At 36.2% G+C, this 20,908-nt stretch overlaps 1 protein-coding gene across 4 annotated transcripts in view; it reads right to left on the bottom strand.

Annotated features, from left to right (window-relative positions):
* Positions 1-20,908, bottom strand: part of GALNT13 (polypeptide N-acetylgalactosaminyltransferase 13) — a 656,510-nt gene that overhangs the window by 561,761 nt on the left and 73,841 nt on the right.

Here is a 20,908-nt window from a genome sequence, read left to right on the forward strand (position 1 = left end):
GTGGCTTAAGAAGAGGAAAGCCATGATCTGACATAAGTTTTAAAGAATCACTCTGGCTGAACTATTGAGAACAGATTATAGGTGAGCAAGGGTAGAAACAGGGAGGCCAATGAATTGGTAAGAAATGCTGGAATTCTGAATATATTTAAAGGAAGAAAAATGGTATCTGCTAGTATAAAATGGAAGAGAAGGAGAAAATTTAAGAATGACTAAGATTTTTGGTTTAAGCAACTGCAATGCCAGAGCTGCTAAAACTGAGGCAGAGAAGACTGCACGTTGAGAAGTCTTTGGTGGAAGATTTGAAGTTCAGTTTTGAAAACAGTGTCTGAGCTGTCTAAGAATCTAAAAGAACATATACAGTAAGCCTCGATTGCACATGTCCAAAATTTAAGATATAAGTGTAAGATGGATACATAAAATTTGCAAGTTTTAAAACTATGAGATGGCATATAAAGCAATGAAATCAGATCAGATGAGATCACTAAGATAGTGAGCATAGATAAAAATGGGCTTGCTAGGTAGCAATAGTGGTAGAGAACTTGGCTGCCAATGCAGGAGACATAAGAGATTTGGGTTCGATCCCTGGGTCGGGAAGATCCCCTGGAGTAGGAAATGGCAACCCATTCCAGTATTCTTGCCTGGAGAATCCCATGGACAGAGGAGCCTGGTGGGTTACAGTCAATAGGGTCACAAAGAGTTGGACAGGACTGAAGTGACTCAGTGTGCACATATGCATAGATAAAGAACAGATAAATCCAATCCCATTTCCTGAGCTTCCTCAATATTAAAAGGTGACATGAAGAAAGGAAACCTGAAGAGATGATTGAGAAGGAGTAGTCAATGAGGTAGAAATTCAGGACAGTGTGTTACCTCTAAGACAAGTCACTAATGTATTGCAGGGTGATACGAATGATTAAGGCATTTCAGATGTTATTCATAGTCAGTAATATAAAAGCTGAGAATTGGCTATTGGATTTACTATAAGGGAGGATGTAAGTAGTCTTCATAAAAAGTCTTTTTGGTAAAGTCATAGTGGAAGGAAACTGATTGGAGTAGTTTAATTGAAAACTGAGTTCAGAAAACTCTATCAGGATGATTTCCTCTTAACTTCTTCATAGAGATTTCTGAAGACTGAATGATATAGTACATGGTAGAGTGGAGGCTTAGCATACATTAGACAATTAGTAGTAGCTCTAATGATGATAAAGATGTCGTTAACAATACACACAGAACCTTGTAATTCTATAGGAGTGTCAATCTCCTCAACAACCATTTCTCACATCCAGGAATCTATCTTTTGAGATCCAGTCTATCTCCTGTGTAATAAACAATAAGCAGAATGAGACATACCAGAAATAGGTACATTAATAATGAAATAAATTATAACTTATCAGTTACTCTAAAGAAAAAGAGAAAACTACAATAGAGACATACTGCTGCTGCTGCTGCTGCTAAGTCACTTCAGTCATGTCCAACTCTGTGCGACCCCATAGACGGCAGCCCACCAGGCTCCCCCATCCCTGGGATTCTCCAGGCAAGAACACTGGAGTGGGTTGCCATTTCCTTCTCTAGTGCATAAAAGTGAAAAGTGAAAGTGAAGTTGCTCTGTCATGTCTGACTCTTCGAGACCCCATGGACTGCAGCCCACCAGGCTCCTCCGTCCATGGGATTTTCCAGGCAAGAGTACTGGAGTGGGGTGCCATACAGTGGCAAATAATAAAGACAGTTATGAAGATTTTTTTATACTCCTTTATCCTCATTTTAAAAGTTAGAGGGAAAAAATTATGATGTATTACATAGAATAATGTACAGCCAGTAAAACTATCTTAAGGAATATTTGATGCAAGAAAATATCCAAAGTATAAATTCAAAGACTAAGCATAATATAAAAATGAAATAAAATAGGATCCCTATTAGAGATATAAAGAAATAAACCAAAACTTTAATTATAATAACTTATATATGGTTGCCTTCTAGGTTCTTTTATACCCTTTCTTATATTTTTCTACACTGAAAGAATATTTTTTAAATAAAGACTGTGTGTTACCATAACTTGAAAGAAAGAATTAATCTTCCAAAGAAGGAAGCATGTATTATATTTAAGAGATTTTTAATAATAACTGTATTTTTAAAGTGTTTTTATTTAAAGGAATAAGATTTTGAGAACCATTAACTTCAGGTATATCGGGGGGAGGCTGTATTAATTTCTTTTTGTAGAGTTTTGTTGTGATACCTATTTTTCTACTACATCTACTTAACCTTCAAAAGGCGGAGAAAGTGAGATTCTGTTTAGATCAGATGTCTAGTTAAGGTCAGAGTCACGATAAAGTCCAGATCTTCCAAATATAGCACTGGTGTTCTTGCCACTATACTATTTTATATCCAATATTCCCACTTCCCACTCATTATACCAATTCATAGAAGCAGGGTGACAGATCTATAAGAAAACTCATTTGAAAGTACTTCCAATAAGCAAGAAAGAAAAAAGATAAAGAATAATGGTTCTAGTAATGCCAAATATAGTTTTAAGATGAATATTCTGGCACATTCCACATCCTGATTCTATTTAGAAATATGGCAAGATTCAATGATAACAGTACTTTACATTCATTTATCATGAAAAAAATCATGAAATTTAGATACAGAAGAGTAGGTCTACTCCAAGCCTCTCGTTTTATAGAATAAGGCAGAGGAGACACACTAAAAAAATACAAGGATACACACTAAAAGTAGCAAAGCCAAGATTAGAACTATAATGTACTCATTTTCCAGACTAGAGCAGTTTGCAACTTGTCAAGTTATTTGTCAGTTAATATAAAGTTAAATAATTAAAATAACTCAAATACAATTGAAAATCATAACATTTTTAATCATATGGAAAGGAACCAAAAGAATCAAATAAATAGACCATATGAAGACCCTGGTAGATATAAAGATTTTCTATATGTTAATTTTAACACTGGGCTTCAGTGGTGAAGAATTTGCCTGACAATGCAAGAGACATCAGAGATGTGGGTTCAATCCCTGGGTCAGGAAGTTCCCCTGGAGAAGGAAATGGCAACAGCTTCCAGTATTCTTGCCTCGAAAGTTCCATGGACAGAGGAACCTGGCTTGCTACAGTCCATGGAGGTACAAACAGTTGGACAGACACAACTGAGGAACAAAAACAGCAATTTTTTTTAAATTTAAATTTATTTATTTTAATTGGAGGCTAATTACTTTACAATAGTGTATTGGTTTTGCCATACATCAACATGAATCCGCCACAGGTGTAAACGTGTTCCCCATCCTGAACACACCACCCTTCTCCCTCCCCGTACCATCCCTCTGGGTCATCCCAGTGTACCAGCCCCAAGCATCCTGTATCCTGCATCAAACCTAGACTGGCGATTTCAATATTATAAATCAGCAATGACAGGAAAGATGTGTCACAAGTAATTACTGAAAATATACATCTTCATTATTACAAAAAATAAGCTACATATAGATCAAATAATTTAATGTGAAAAAAATTAACAACAGAAAACCTCAAAGAATTTGTGAAGACATGTACCTCTCAGTTCAGTCCTGAAGGTTTTTCCCCTAAATTACAGCCAAAAGTTTCATATTTATCTTCCTGTTCCTACAGAGTTTACTGGTACCAATAAATGTGATATACTTAGAATTTTACCAACACCCAAATTCTGTAATTGCTTAATATATTATACAATGTTTAATACATCACATCCTTTAAGCCATCATCCATTTATCTTTATATTCAAAACTCTGAACATGAAGCCAGTATGTATTTATGCTCCGTATTTAATAGTAAAATTTTAATGTAAGAATAATAAAACATAAAAATGCTTTAAAATATGTGATTAGAAAGTACTCTAATTATCAAATGTGTTTTAAATGAAATTATAAATGACATGGTAAGATAAGTATCCTCATATATCAGTGATGAAATATAAGGACTAATGAGCTTTCCAGAAAGTCATTAGAAACGTCTATCAAGAGCCTTTTAAAAATATGTACACCTTTAAAAACTAAATTCCATAACCAAGAATCTAGCCTAAGCATATAATCAGCAACATGTTTAAAAATAACTTCCTAAAAATGTTCATAACATTATTATGTGGTAAAAAAAAACTTAGCAGTAATATACATGAAAACTAATGAAAAGTAGCTAATTATGGAAATTATGATAAATACACATAATAAAATATTACTCAGGCTTTAAAACTATGTTTTGAAAGAATATCTCATGCAGGAAAAAGTGCTCATGATGTACTGGTCATAACAGTTTAAATAGTAAATTTTATTTAAGTATATGGAAATCTCTGGGTGGCATCTCAAGTTATTTTTCTTCTTTATTTTTATTTGTATTTTACATGTTACTACAATAGGTATTTATTATTATCAGAAAAAAAGTTTTTCATGTTAATGCTCTAAATTAGATTTTCATTTGCCTTTTAAGTCAAAATATCTAAAGAAGATTTGCTTAGTAACATTTGGATACTTTTCAAGCTACATAACAAATTTTATACCAATTAAATATAATGTGCAATGAATTTTAGAAAGTAAACTCAAATATTTATAACTAAATCATACATGTAAGCAATAGAAAAACTTACAGATTCATACTAAGAAATATTATATTAAAGCATTGCTCTTATTTCTAAAACCCTCTCCTTTTTTACCATCAAGGAACAAATGTTTCTGGAATGGTGGGATTTTTATTTTGGAAAATGTAACCTTGACTCTCTTCACCTCATACACAGAAATTAACTCAACTCTTATAAACTGCAACCATAAATCTTCTAGAGAAAATATAGAGTGGCCTTGGCATAGGCAGAGATTTCTTAAGTAGGATACCAGAAGAACAATAGAAGAAGAAAAGATACACTGGACTTCATCAAAATAAAAAATCTCTGTTCTTTGAAGGATACCATTTAAAACTGTAAAGCAAATACATTCCAATGAAATTAAAAATAAATAACTAGATAATGCTGTATTAACTAAACAAATATAAAGCCATATCAATCTTGGAGGGGGGAATTAACACTTAATTTCTTTCCAGGACACATGTGTGTGCTCCATTGCAGCCAATTATTTGCAACCCCTAGACTGTAGTCCATCAGGCTCCTCTGTCCATGGGACTTTCCAGGCAAGAATATTGGAGAGGGCTGCCATTTCCTCCTTTAGGGGATCTTCTGGATCCAGGGATCAAACCCATGTCTCCTGCATATCCTGCACTAGCAGGCAGGTTGTTTACCACTGAGCCACCTGGGAAGCCCATGCATATGTATGTGTAAATATCTTTGATAAGCAATTAGCCACATCTATTAAACAACATGGCACATTAAAAACCTGAAAATAGGAAGTGCTAAAAATAAAAGTAGCAACTGGAACTATAATACATTGTTAGTGCAAGCAAAAAATGGTACAGTTACTTATGAAGATGGTTTAGTAGTCTCTTGTTAAAAATATACCTACCATCCAACCCAGCATTTTAATTCTGTGGTATTTCCCAGAATAGAATTTAAAACTTATGTTTATACAAAAAAATAAATAAATAGATAAAAGGCAAGCCATAAACAACCCAATTACAAAATAGCCAAAAGAATATGACTAATACTTTATAAAAGAAGGATGGCCAAAAAAAAAAAAAAAAAAACTATGAAAAAATACTCACTATCATTGGTTACTATGACATGCAAATTAAAACCATCATCAGAAACATTACAAACTTATGAAAACGGCTAAAATTACACTGACTAGGAAGTGTGGGCCAGGATGTGAGTAACTAAATCTCTCCTATGTTACTGATGGGAATACCAAATAGTCTAGCAACTTGGGAAAACAGACTGGCAGGATCTTACAAAATTAAAACACACTTAGCAATGACTGAGCACTACCACTTCTTGATGTTTGCCCAAGAGTTGTAAAAACATATGTCCACATATGTAAACAAATACTTATGTACAAATGTAGCAATGTTATTCACAACCACCCTGGAAAGAATGCAAATATCCATCAACAGGTGAAAAGATAAACTGTAGTAAATACATACAACAGAGTACTGCTCAGCAATAAAACCTCTGATACAGTCAAGAGCATGGATTAATCTCAATACCCATATGCTGAGCAAAAGTAACCAGACACACAAGAACGCATAGTCATCCATCACATTTTCTGCAATAGGCAAAACCAACAGTCACAAAAAATCAATCAGTAGTTGTCTGGGGCTAGATTAGAGGGATTGGACTGCCTGGGGGTATACGGGATATTTTAGAGGGGATCATCCTTGTGAGGTTGAACCCTGAGATTCATTTGTCAAACTCATCAAACTGCACAGTTAAAAGGGAGCATTAATGTTACAACTCAACAAAATTTATTGAGAAATGACATTCATTAAATTATCTAACTAATATCCTCAGTCATTCCCAAAGATATATTTATATAGAGCCTAACTTACTGACTAACCATGGGTCCTCTTCTACAACTCCATCACTTTATTCTTGGTAATTTTCTTTTTTTATTGCATTATTTCACTTTTAAAACTGTTCAGCATGACTTTCTTTTATTAATTTTCCATCATTTTCATCTTCCTTATCTTCTTTCATAGACGAATAAAATCTACCACACATGTGCATCTTTTTCAATATTCTTCAGTCTAACTTCATAAATGTTCCTTTGGGTCCTCCTTGTATTGGTTCATATCCTAATGATCTGTCTGCTCCGTAAGAGCTCAATTAAATGACAGCATTACTACGTGTCAACAGGCAGTGTCCTAACATGCCCTGCATTGCAGAGACAGTGTGTAACAGTGCAATGGAAGACAGATTCCGAAGGCAAAAAGAGTCCTTTGGTTATGTATTTGCCAATTTGAATTGTAAATAAAATTTTCAGATCAATCGTTCAGTCATGTCGAACTCTACAACCCCATGGACTGCAGCAGCCCAAGCTTCTCTGTCCATCACCAACTCCCGGAGTTTACTCAAACTCTGTCCATTGAGTCAGTGATGCCATCCAACCATCTCATCCTCTGTTGGGCTTTTCTCTTCCCACCTTAAATCTTTCCCAGCATCAGGGTCTTTTCAAATGAGTCAGCTCTTCACATCAGATGGCCAAAATATTGGAGTTGCAGCTTCAGCATCAGTCCTCCAATGAATATTCAGGACTCATTTCCTTTAGGTTGGATCTCCTTGCAGTCCAAGGGACTCTCAAAAGTCTTCCCCAACACCACTGTTCAAAAGCATCAATTCTTTGGTGCTCAGCTTTCTGTAAAGTCCAAATCTCACATCCATACATGACTACTGAAAAAACCATAGCTTTGATTAGATGGACCTTTGTTGGCAAAGTAATGTCTCTGCTTTTTAATGTGCTGTCTAGGTTGGTTATAACTTTCCTTCCAAGGAGTAAGCATCTTTTAGTTTCATGGCTGCAGTCACCATCTGCAGTGATTTTTGGCCCAAGAAAATAAAGTCTGACACTGTTTCCATTGTTTCCCCACCTATTTGCCATGAAGTGATGGGATGAGATGCCATGATGTTAGTTTTCTGAATGTTGAGTTTTAAGCAAACTTTTCATTCTCCTCTTTCACTTTCATCAAGAGACTCTTTAGTTCTTCTTTGCTTTCTGCCAAAAGTGTGGTATTATATGCATATCTTAAATTTCTCCTGGCAATCTTGATTCTAGTTTGTGCTTCATCCAGCCCAGCATTTCTCATGATGTACTGTGCATATAAGTTAAATAAGCAGGGTGACAATATACAGCCTTGACGTACTCATTTCCCAATTTGGAAGCAGTCTGTTATTCCATGTTCAGTTCTAACCATTGCTTCTTGACCTACATACAGATTTCTCAGGAGGTAGGTCAGGTGGTCTGGTATTCCCATCATTTGAAGAATTTTCCACAGTTTGTGGTGATCCACACAGTCAAACAATATTTCATACAAAGATGGGCTCAGTAAAGGACAGAAATGGTAAGGACCTAACAGAAAAAGAAGATATTAAGAAGAGGTGGCAAGAATACACAGAAGAACAATACAAAAAAGATCTTCATGACCAATATAATCATGATGGTGTGATCACTCACCTAGAGCCAGACATCCTGGAATGTGAAGTCAAGTGGGCCTTAGGAAGCATGACTATGAACAAAGCTAGTGGAGGTGATGGAATTCTAGTTGAGCTATTTCAAATCCTGAAAGATGATGCTGTGAAAGTGCGGCACTCAATATGCCAGCAAATTTGGAAAACTCAGCAGTGGCCACAAAACTGGAAAAGGTCAGTTTTCATTCAAATCCCAAAGAAAAGCAATGCCAAAGAATGCTCAAACTACCACACAGTTGCACTCATCTCACACGCTAGTAAAGTAATGCCCAAAATTCTCCAAGCCAGGCTTCAGCAATACGTGAACTGTGAAATCCAGATGTTCAAGCTGGTTTTAGAGAAGGCAGAGGAACCAGAGATCAAATTCCCAACATCTGCTGGATCATGGAAAAAGCAAGAGTTTCAGAAAAACATCTATTTCTGCTTTATTGACTATGCCAAAGCCTTTGACTGTGTGGATCACAATAAACTGTGGAAAATTCTGAGAGATGGGAACACCAGACCACCTGACCTGCCTCTTGAGAAACCTATATGCAGGTCAGGAAGCAACAATTAGAACTGGACATGGAACAACAGACTGGTTCCAAATAGGAAAAGGAGTACATCAAGGCTGTATATTGTCACCCTGCTTATTTAACTTCTATGCAGAGTACATTATGAGAAACACTGGGCTGGAAGAAGCACAAGCTGGAATCAAGATTACTGGGAGAAATATCAATAACCTCAGATAGGCAGATGACACCACCGTTATGGCAGAAAGTGAAAAGGAAGTAAAAAGCCTCTTGATGAAAGTGAAAGTGGAGAGTGAAAAAGTTGGCTTAAAGCTCAACATTCAGAAAACGAAGATCATGGCATCTGGTCCCATCACTTCATGGGAACTAGATGGGGAAACAGTGGAAACAATGTCAGACTTTATTTTGGGGGGCTCCAAAATAACTGCAGATGGTGACTGCAGCCATGAAATTAAAAAACGCATACTGCTTGGAAGGAAAGTTATGACCAACCTAGATAGCATATTAAAAAGCAGAGACCTTATTTTGTCAACAAAGGTCCATGTAGTAAAGGTTATGGTTTTTCCAGTAGTCATGTATGGATGTGAGAGTTGGCCTATAAAGAAAGCTGAGTGCAGAATTGATCTTTTGAAGTGTGGTGTTCGAGAAGACTCTTGAGAGTCCCTTGGACTGCAAGGAGATCCAACCAGTCCATTCTAAAGGAGATCAGTCCTGGGTGTTCATTGGAAGGACTGATGTTGAAGCTGAAACTCCAATATTTTGGCCACCTGATGCGAAGAACTGACTCATGTGAAAAGACCCTGATGTTGGGAAAGTTTGAAGGCAGGAGAAGGGGACGATGGAGGATGAGATGGTTGGATGGCATCACCGACTCAATGGACATGGGTTTGTCTAAAGTCCGGGAGTTGGTGTTGAACAGGGAGGCCTGGCATGCTGTGGTTCATGGGGTCGCAAAAAGTCAGACACGACTGAGCGACTGAACTGAACTGAACACAGTCAACAGCTTTGGCATAGTAAATAAAGCAGACGTAGATGTTTTTCTGGAACTCTCTTGCTTTTTTGATGATCTAACAGATGTTGTCAATCTGATCTCTGGTTCCTCTGCCTTTTGTAAAGCCAGCTTAAGCATTTAAAAGTTCACGGTTCATGTACTGTTGAAGCCTGACTTGGAGAATTTTGAGCATTACTTTGCTAGTGTGTGAGATCAAATTTTATGAGAAAATGAAAGATAAAAGACAAAGTTTGGACTCTAGGTGGAAAGAGTAACAATAAAAATATGTTTGCCATGATAATACAGTTGTTTCAAGATTCTTAATCATCTACCTATACTGGATAGTCTATTATGAAAACAGAATCTGCCACACTGATCATGCCTTAATTGTTTTATTCATTCAACAATTATTAATTGAGCATATACGATGTGCAGCTGTCTCTGCCTCAACACAGCCCTTTAGTGCCCATGATTTCCAATGGGTAGAGATAAAAATGTGTCCATTTCCATTTTATTGATGGACTATTTGGTAATAAGCTTTGTCCTTCATTCTCTATTCAATCAACTCTAATCTTTATGAAATTGAAAATTAGAGCTTGCCCTCAAAAGATAAGTATTGTCTTAATGATGTATTTCTCTTTATTTTGTATATTTCATCTCCTCCTGATAGCACAGTATTTATATGCTGACATTTCATTCTAAAATAAGAGTGATTCTTACCTTCCTATCTCCAGCTCTGACACAAATCAAGCCTTCAAATTGTGTGTTGAGTGAATTGGCTCATCTTATTTCATACTAATAAGTAAAGATATGAGTATTTACTTCTTCAAACTGTTTTTAAACTTGACTTTACAAAACAGAAAACTTTATTGTTTTTACCAATTAATTTTCAGAATAAAGAATTTAAATGACTTAATATTCAATTGGTTTTAATTGCCATCTAATTTAAATGGTTTTAATTAATGAATAAAATTTTGGTGGCCAAAAACATCTTAGTGTTATCTTGCACATGTACTAAACAACACTGCATTCTCCTTCTGAACTCCATCTCATGCTAAACACATCTTTCCTTCTCCAGAAACCTTCAACAATTTCCCATTTCCTAGAGAAGAGAATTAAAATTCATTTCCCCAGCACTTAAAGTCCTTTAAAATCTCTCTTTATCTTAACTTTCAACCTAAAATCTGTAAATCCTCTTTATGTCTGATTCTTCCTCAATCAACCAACTCACTGATTTCTTATATCCTCATTTTAAGGAAGCCAATAGCCTTCTCCTGATAATTTATTTTCCGGATACCTACTCCCTCCCAATTTACACATGTCCACATAATTAATATACTTTGGGGCCTCTCACAGCAATTTACTTGGTATCTCTCTTATAGCAGTTACCATTTCCTATTTTGTAATGTAGTTATTTATGTACATGCCATGTCTCCGGTAGACTGTGTGATTCTTCAAGACAGATGTTCTATTTAATTAAGCTTTGTATATTTCATAGTTCCTACACCAGTACTTTTAACAAATAAATGGATGAAAGATTATCTCAATCATTCTTGTTAAAATTTTGAGAAAAAATAGTGCTTCACTACTGTTCACAACTTTTAATCATTCTTTGTAAGATTTAAGAGGCTTGGCTCCAAAGGAAACTGCTAAGGAAAATTGCAACCTAAATTAATCAGTATACTGTAACAACTCAACAAATACAAAATTGCTAAAGTCTGAAAGCCTACCTTTCAGACAGGTAAGTTTGCCAGACTACTATTCTCCTAAGTTATAATTAAATAAGACATATTATTACCCAAGGTCAGTGGCCACCTCCTTCTCTTTCCTCCAGAAATATTCCAATATTTGTAATTACTTTATAAATAGTATGTAAATGATATGATTATTTTGCCTTAAAGAGGTCTAGGCACTTGAGTCAGGGACACAGCATAACATTGTGGTTTAAAGTCTGAGCTCAAAAGTCTGACAAAGCAGGCTGAGAGCCCTTTCTTCCTACTTGTCAGTTTTGTGACCTTGGGGAAATTAATTAACTCTTTCATATCTCAGGCTCTTATATATAAATGAGAGTAACAATCATATCTACACTCAGTGCACCTGTGAGAACTAAATGAACCAGTATATGCAAAGTAGCTGCCACAGTAAACCTCACAATTGTTCATTATTACAATGTATTTTTCTTCCTGACACTGATGTGTCTGTCTGGATTAGAGAAGGGATCAGAATGAATTGTGAACAAAACCATGGAAGGCAAAAGTGAACATCAAAGGTCAAAATTTTATAAAGTCTATTAATTTTTGAATACTATTTATAAACTCGATTGAAAATTACCTGGGACATATATATGTCCTATTCCAAGTTGACTGAGCCTGTATGTCCTACCTTTTGTATGACTATAAATATTATCACCTGAAAGTCCCAGTAGTCATCAAAATTTATTCAGGACAATTCCAATACATTGTAATCACTTACGCTCTTCTACCCTCCCCCATTAAAGGTGAAGCCATGTTTTTAAAAAACAAGAAAAAAGTGATGTTAGTTTTAACACTTTAATTTACTACTTTTCAGTTTCCTCTCACACCTACACAGAGAATTCTCCCTTAAAGCACTAAAGATTAATCAAACAAGGTCAACAAGCATTTTCTATTTAGTAAATGAGTACAAGGCAAGATGTTAGTGTTATGAAGAGATCACTTAGAAAGAAACAAAAGAGGGAATTCCCTGGTGGTCCAGTGATTAGAATTAGGTGCTTTCATTGCCAGGGCTGGGGTTCCATTCCTGGTCAAACAACTAAGATCCTGCAAGGCTACCTGTATCCCCAGATTTATGAGAAGAGACCAGGGAGTCTCCCAGGTAGAGCTAAAGGGAAACATGGAGGGACGGAATTAAGATTGCAGTCAACAATTCCATTAATTTTCTTGATTCTCTCCAATTCAGAGCAGCAGCAAGGAGGTCTTGGGGGACACAAGGGCATGAAAGTAACTTTGCAAAACCTTAAAATGCCAGATATGGCAATATTGCTTCATAAATGATCTGAAACAAGAAGGGTACCTAGGAAATATTTTCCTGACCGTGATTTATATATATATATATACTAGCCAGGGAGATTTGGTCAAGTCTAGGATGCCTCTGAGAGCGAAGACAAAACCCTCAAGTCAAATTTTCAGACTCTGTGCTCCATATTGGTATCTGAGTGAAAGCATGGCACTTGAATTCCAATGAAAACTGGCATTAAGTGATAACAAAGTCCTTTATTACACTTACACTACAATAACCAAATTCTGTCCTATTGGTTGTTAAAATTCCATCACTTCCTCTTGACCACACTGTGAAACAATAGAAGATACAGGCATTGGTCTCTGCCACCAATTCCTGGCTCAGAGTTACTCTAACCCTTATAATTTCCTAAGTTATACACTAGAAGCATCTGATGTTTGGTCTTGGATCCTGGTTCCTGATATGAAGCCCCTAGATCCCTTGGAATTTCCTGGGTAATAGGAGCATCTTTTGTTCAAATGAGATGATTCAGTTTGGGCTCCTGGATAGCTCTGAGATGGGGCTTGTCATCAGAAAGACCAAGGCATGATTAGACACTTGAAACATTCAGTTCCAGCTCCCATTTTCCAGGAAGGAGGGACAGGCTGGAGACTGAGCTGATACTGAACATATCTATATGATGGAACCTCCATAAAAATCTGAGAAGTATGGGGTTCAGAGAGTTTCTACAATGTTCAACACATCTTCATGACAGGAAGGTCACATATCCCAATTCCAAGGACACAGAAGCTCCTGCACTTGGTGCCTTTCTGGACCTCAACCTGCAAAAGTCTTCATCTGGCTTTATTATAACTTTTATAATAAGCTGGTGAATGTAAATAAGTGTTTCCATAAGTTCTGGGAGGCATTCTAGCAAATTATCAAACTCAGTGGATGTGCCAATTTATAGCTGGTTGGTCAGAAGTACTGAGGATGAGATGGGATCTTAAATTGGTGTCTGAAGTGGTGGCAGCTTTGTGGGACTGAGTCCTTAACTTGTGGCGTCTGATGCTCAGTCCAGGTAGACAGTGTCAGACTTGTAGAACACCAAGTTGGTGTTGCAGAGAATTGTTTGGGGAAAAGTCAACACGTCTGGTGTTAGAAATATTGTGCACATGAGTAGAAGAAAAACATGGAAGTGATTTCCTCATACACTCACTCTGCCTCGTAAAAGAAGAAAAATGTCGCCACATTTTTTTGTGTGATAATTAAGCTAGAACGTATACATAATTTAGAATAATCATAGTTTAGACTTATTTTTATTATTATTGGCTAATATACTTATCTTTGTTTACATACCAGCAACAAGTCTTTCTTAAATATTCTTTCATCTCCCTTTCTTTGAAGGTAAGTTTTATTTCATTTCCTAAGTATGTGTAATATGTTCAATATTCAGGATCAGGTAAAGAATGGAAGGTTCCTTCCTTCCTTGAATATCATAATTTTATATCCCTTTGTCCTCTGTGATGAGAAGGCTCTCCTGGGGTTGCCAAGCAGCTCTCTCCCCATGTCACTTCCACATCATCACTTCTTCTAGCAGACAATACATTTTCCACGGACTGAACAAAATAGTTCCTTTTCCATACTTTTATTGAGAAAAAATGGCTAGAAACATAATCTTTCATTTGGAAATGAGCATGTAAACCAGGGCTTCCCCGGTGGCTCAGATGGTAAAGAATCTGCCTGCAAAGCAGGAGACCCGGGTTCAGTCTCTGGATCAGGAAGATCCTCTGGAGAAGGAAATGGCAACCCACTCCAGCATTCTTGCCTGGAGAAACCCATGGACAGAGGAGCCTGGCAGGCTCCACGGGGTCACAAAGAGTCAGATACAACTGAAGAACATGTTTTCATGAATGAAAACCATGATTCATATTCATTTCATTTTACACCTGGTGACTGAGGCCCAGAGAGACAAATTAACTTGCCTAAGGACATGGGCTCTTAGTGAAGGAGCTAGAGGACAGAGATGATGCAGACTGGCCACGTAACCTCAAATTTTCCCAAAGCATTTGTAGGTGCACTGCAGCAACATTGGTCTTTTAAATATCTACTCTCTCAAATAGCTATTCTAACTCCTCCAACTCTGGAGCAGCATCACTTAGTATTCCACACCAGTTAGGAGTCAGAAATATCCTTCAGTGCATTTTAGCTCTAGGTGGCCCCAGAGTGGCATAAAAGAGTTATACTTCCCTAACAAGAACTTATGTCACCCAAAGGTACTCCTTTAGAAAATAGCAAAAGGATTCATGGCTCTGTATCTAATATTAGAACAAGTCTTTGTGCTCCCAGGAAGTCCCTCAAAATAATAAATTTTATAGCATCACTCAATAATTGATATATAAAATGACAGTGCTGACTCAGAAGCAAAGATTCAATTCTATTCCATATACTCCATTTAATAAGGAAGAAAAAGAATGTAATCCACCTTAGGAAAAAAAAATGATGGTGTTAAGTCTGGTATTTAAGAGTTTATTAATGTAGTCAACTTCCTACTGAACAATTCCATTCAGTTGCCTGACACATGTCTCAACCTCAACACATACAAAATAGACTCAGTAGCTACCTCAACTCCTCCTACATCTCACCTATCAAGAAACTGGATCAAATAATGTCCTGCAAGAAACTTGAAACGTGTCCTTGACATTTCCATCTCCTCCACCCACCAGAGTCTGTCAAGCACCCAGGTCTCTTAATCCTGTATCTCAAATACCTCTTTATTTCACCCACTTCTGTCACATCTCACTGGCACTACTATGCTCTAAGCAGGACTTACTTCCCACACAGAACTCATGAAAGGCCACCACCACCACCTACCCCACCTCCCTGTAGAGTTGTCTATTCCCCGATCTAGTCCACACATGAACTTTCCACAACACAGAGCTAATCATGTCTGCTGTATTCTAAACTCATTCAGTGGCTTCCCCTTTTTTTCAAATCCATTCAATGGTTCTTATTCACTCACTTTAGTTGTCTATATTACAGACACATCAAACCCACATCCAAAACACACCTAGGACCCTAGGAATGCCCCATAGTCAGTCAAAATACTCCCACCCCATGCACCTGTTGCCCCGACACATGTCAATCAACGTCCGACAATCTTATGATCACAGTTAGCTTTACTTGCTTTATATGAAGTCTTGATGCATCTCTATACAGTTCTAAAGAATGCATTTGAAAAACTAAGTTGATTTTAACTTATCAAACTGTACCATGCTGTATATCATCTCTGAAAGATATAACTTCTATACTTAATTTACTATTGTATTATCATGATTAATTCATATTGGTGCAAATTGCTATAGCTCATTCATTTTGACTAAAATATATTATTCTCTTATATTCCATACATCTATTCATTCATCAGATTTTGCATTAATTGGCCTATGGATTATTTTCAACTTTTATTTTTATGAACAATAGCACTGTAAAATATTTGCTTATGTGGAAAGATTTTTATAAGTATATGACTATGGATTCTGGTTCATTCATGAATTTGTAGATATCAGCAGCAATGTCAAACCATTATCTGAAGTTACTATTAAAAGATGTGAAGATACATCACCTCTAACAATTGGTATTAGCAGCCTTTTTAATTTTTGCTGATGAATGTATATATCATTGTAGTCTTGATCTGCATTTCCCTCTCACAATCAATGTTCAGTATTTTATCATAACTTTCTTTTTTGCTATATGTGTTTCTTTTTTTCCTAGAAATGTGTATTTATGTTATTTCCTGCCCATTTTTTTCCTGTTGGACTATGTGGGTTTTCCTTACTATTAATAGGAGTTATTTATATATATTTGACAATAATCTTTCAGCTACATGTTCTTTGAACATCTTCTACAGTTTTTAATCTCTTTTTACTTTCTTTAAGGTATATGCAAGTGAACCAACTTCCTGAATTTTAATATAGTCAAATTTATCAATAGTATCTTTTATGGTCAATCATGTTGTATAGTATTTCAGAATTGTCCCTTAATTCAGAGTCCTAAAAATGCCTATTTTATTTTCTGCTAAAAGTAAAGTTTTCTTGTGACACTAATACTTCCAAAGCGTATCTTGGTTTATGACATGAGTGAAGCATCCAGTTTCATCTATTTTCCATGCATATTACCACGATTTTCACTGTATTTATTGAAGAGCTCTTCTCTCCCCTACTGATTTGCAGTGCTTCCTCTGTCATATATTGAATGTTCCAAACATGTGAGTGTACTTCTAGGGTCTCTATTCTGTTCCTCTGGGGACTTGGGCCACCCTTTGTGCAAATATTACAGTCCTGATTACTCAAATTTTGTAAGATCTCTGTATTTTTTCCCTTCAGAAGTATCTTGGGTATTCCATTATCTTTATAATTCCATAAAAATTAGTGTTTTCTTCTTTAACTATTTACTTTCTACTTTTATCTTTTAGACCTCAGTTTAAGCGCCACAGTCTTTTAAGAAGTTTTAGCTAGTACCCGAGATCCATTTCTAATACCTTAGATGCTCTACTCAGAGCATTGTTCTTCCTCATCCTAATACTCTCTGTGCTTTGTAATCATTTCTAAATGACATTTTTACTGAAAGAGACAGAGAGAGAAAGAAATTTTTAGTATTAACTATGAGCTGGAGAAGACTCTTGAGGGTCCATGGAGGGCAAGGAAATCCAGGCAGTCGATCCTAAAGGAAATCAACCCTGAACACTCACTGGAAGGACTGATGCTGAAGTTCTAATACTTTGGCCACCTGATGCAAAGAGCCAACTTGTTGGAAAAGACCCTGATGCTGGGAAAGACTGAAGGCAAAGAAGATGAGGGCAGCAAAGGAGGAGATGGTTAGATAGCATCACTGACTCAATGGACATAAATTTGAGCAAACTCTGGGGGATAGAGGAGGACCGAGGAGTCTGGCATGCTACAGTCCATGAGGTCACAAAGAGTCAGACATGACTTAGTGACGGAACTACAGCAACAACAAATAAGCTGCATGATAACAGAGACCTTGTTTCCCTTGGATCTCCAGGTCTTAGCTCATAGTCCATGATTTTTCTTGAAGAGTTACTTCCTTTTGGGGGGCTATACCCAGAATAACTGCCCCGTGCTGTGGACCTGGACAGCAGAGTCTGGTGGAGTCTCATTCAGACCTTTAATGACTTTCACAATGTTTAGCAGACACTGATAAAGGGTCAGCAATGAGCTACCACTCCACTAAGAGGCTTAGCACATCATCAGGTTTAATTCTCAAGGCAGCTCTGTGAAATAAAATTTATTGACTTTACGGTTCTCATCTTAAATGGAACACCAAGATTTTGTTAAGGAATTTGCTAAAAGTCACACAGCTATTAATAATTCACAGGGGAGGACTTGAGGACCAGATTAGTCAATAAAGCTGGGTTTTTAACCATGGGGTGATCTATCTTGTTATGCCCCCTGTGAAGTCTGAGGTGCTGATACTCGGGATTGCTTCTTATTTTTTGCCCATTACCAGACTATGTTCTTCTTTTTTATAACTAAGATATAATTAGTGTAAGTTTAAGTTTATAACTAAGTGTATAATTAGTGTAAGTTTAAGATATACAACATGTTAACTTGAGAAGCACTTAAGTAATTAATGATTTGGTAAATGAATGAACGTATCTCAAAAATTAATTCAGAGTGTTTGCTAATATTGGGTATTTACAAGTGGTTTAAAATTTAGAACTAGAAGACATCTTAGAAACTACCTAGTCCAAAGCTTTATTTTAATAAAAACGTCCAGAAATATAAACATTTTTGGTCAAAAAATCCTGTTTTTAACATATCTAGAACCTGAGAATTCCAGCCACGTGCACTTTGTACAATATCATCTACATGTAAATAAAATATTTTAAATACACAGTATGAGTTCCTAAATAAAGTAATATTCTGAAATAATGAGTAACAATAGAAGATGAAACTAAAACTATAAAGCCTAATTTTCACATTTTCAAGACAAATATTAATGTATAACATTAAAGAAGTATTAAAAGTAAGAGAATATAGTTTAATTTTACATTTTAAGTACAAGGAAAAATTACTATTTTTGCCTTGCATCATCAAATTTTACATTTTGAGATTTGAAACTGAACATTAAGAACTTAAATCAGCAAAACTGCTCTTTAGGTACTTCCAGAAAAGGCTGTCATAGTTTTGCTGAATCAGATCATAAAATTTTTTGTGACCAATCTAGATGTCTCCATTCAACAAATGACCAAGTGATCATACTAAACTGACGTGATCCATCAAATCACATTTCCACTTTCAGCCAAGCAGCAGCTCAACCAGTTCTAACGAAGAAGCAGAAAAGGCTGATTTATTCTGTGATTTTAACCAAAGATCAGCAAATCAATCCCCATGCTCATTTATCAAAAACTGATGGACTCATAAAGTTTTCCTCTTTGAATAATTCTAATAAAAGAGCATAAAAAATGTATATAAACTAAATGGGTCTAGGCTCAGTCACTTTCATATTACTTTCTCTCAATTTCTTGTGCTAGTCAGAAACTCTACTGAAAGAATTAGACTCATTTTGAAAAGAAGATAATCATAATTTCTCCAGCTGGACCAGAGTATAATTACAAAGTAAACTAAAGATGTCCAACAAAATCACACAACAAAAAATTAATTTTTAGAAATGCTTTTCTGAATTTTCCTACTCATACAATGAGATAGTATCAATGAAATTCTCTTTCTTAGAATATTTTGATTAATAAATAACCTCAAAAAATCTATATATTAGAAGCAGAATACATTCATTAAATGAATGGAAACCTCAAGTCAGTAAATTAGATTCACTTTTCCAAAAGGTACAAATATATCAACTGGGCTTCAAAATTTACCTTTTGTCATGCTTATAAAGAAAACTTTTGCTAAGTAAGGAATTAATATAAACTAGATTTTAAGAAAAAAGTTTAAAAAATGTTAAGAAAAAAATTCAAGGAGAATAAAATTATCTACTTCTGCTTCATTGACTACACTAAAGGCTTTGACTATGTGCATAACAAACTGTGGAAAATTAAGGAGGTAGGAAAACCAGACCACCTTATCTGTCTCCTGAGAAGCCTATATGCAGGTCAAGAAGCAACAGTTAAAACTGGACATGGAACAATGGAGTGGTTCAAAACTGGGAAAGGAGTACATCAAGGCTGTATATTTTTACCCTGACAATTTAACCTAAATACAGAGTACATCATGTGAAGGGGTTTCCCAGGTGGCTCAGTGGTAAAAAACCCACCTGCCAATGCAGGAGTTGTGGGTCCAATTACCAGTGTGGGAAGATCCCCTGGAGAAGGAAACAGCAACCCATTCCAGTCTTCTTGCAACTTTTTTCTTATAGTACTCTTACTTCCCTGATGGTTCAGATGGTAAAGAATCTGCCCACAATGCAGGAGGTCTGGACTTGATCCCTGGATTGGGAAGATCCTCTGAAGAAGGGAAAGGCAATCCACTCCATTATTCTTGCCTGGAGAATCCCATGGATAAAGGAGCCTGGCAGGCTATAGTCCATGGGATCGCAAAGTGCTGGACACGACTAAATGACTAACAATTTCATTTTCACAATTTTCACATCATGTAATATGCCAGCACAGATGACTCACAAGCTGGAATCAAGATGGAAGAATATCTACAATCTCAGATATGCAGATGACACCACCTTAATGGCAGAAAGTGAAGAGGAACTAAAAAGCCTCTTAATGAAGGTGAAATAGAGTGACAAAGCTGGCTTAAAACTCAATATTCAAAAAATGAAGATCATGGCAACCAGTCCTATTACTTCATGGCTAAAAGATGGGGAAAAATTGGAAACAGTGGCAGATTTTATTTTTGTGGGCTCCAAAATCACTGTAGACGGTGACTACAGCCAGGAAATGAAAAGATGCTTGCTCCTTGGAAGAAATTCTATGACAAACCTAGACAGTGTATTAAAAAGCAGAGACATCACTTTGCCAATAAAGGTCTGTAGAGCCAAAGCTATGGTTTTTCTAGTAGTCATATATGGGTGTAAGAGTTGAACCATAAAGAAGGCTGAGTGTCCAAGAATTGATGTTTTTGAACTGTGGTATTGGAGGAAATTCTTGAGACAGCAAGGAGATCAAAGGTGTCAGTCCTAAAGAAAATCAACCCTGAATATTCATTGGAAGAACTGATGTTGAAGCTGAGGCTCCAAAACTTTGGCCACATGATAGGAAGAGCCAACTCATTGGAAAAGAGCCTGATGTTGCAAATACTTAGGGCAAGAGGAGAAAGGGCAGCAGAGGATGAGATGGTTGGATG

The sequence above is a fragment of the Bos taurus genome, chromosome 2 (genome assembly GCF_002263795.3).
Source record: "Bos taurus isolate L1 Dominette 01449 registration number 42190680 breed Hereford chromosome 2, ARS-UCD2.0, whole genome shotgun sequence".
In the NCBI taxonomy this organism is placed as follows: domain Eukaryota; kingdom Metazoa; phylum Chordata; class Mammalia; order Artiodactyla; family Bovidae; genus Bos; species Bos taurus.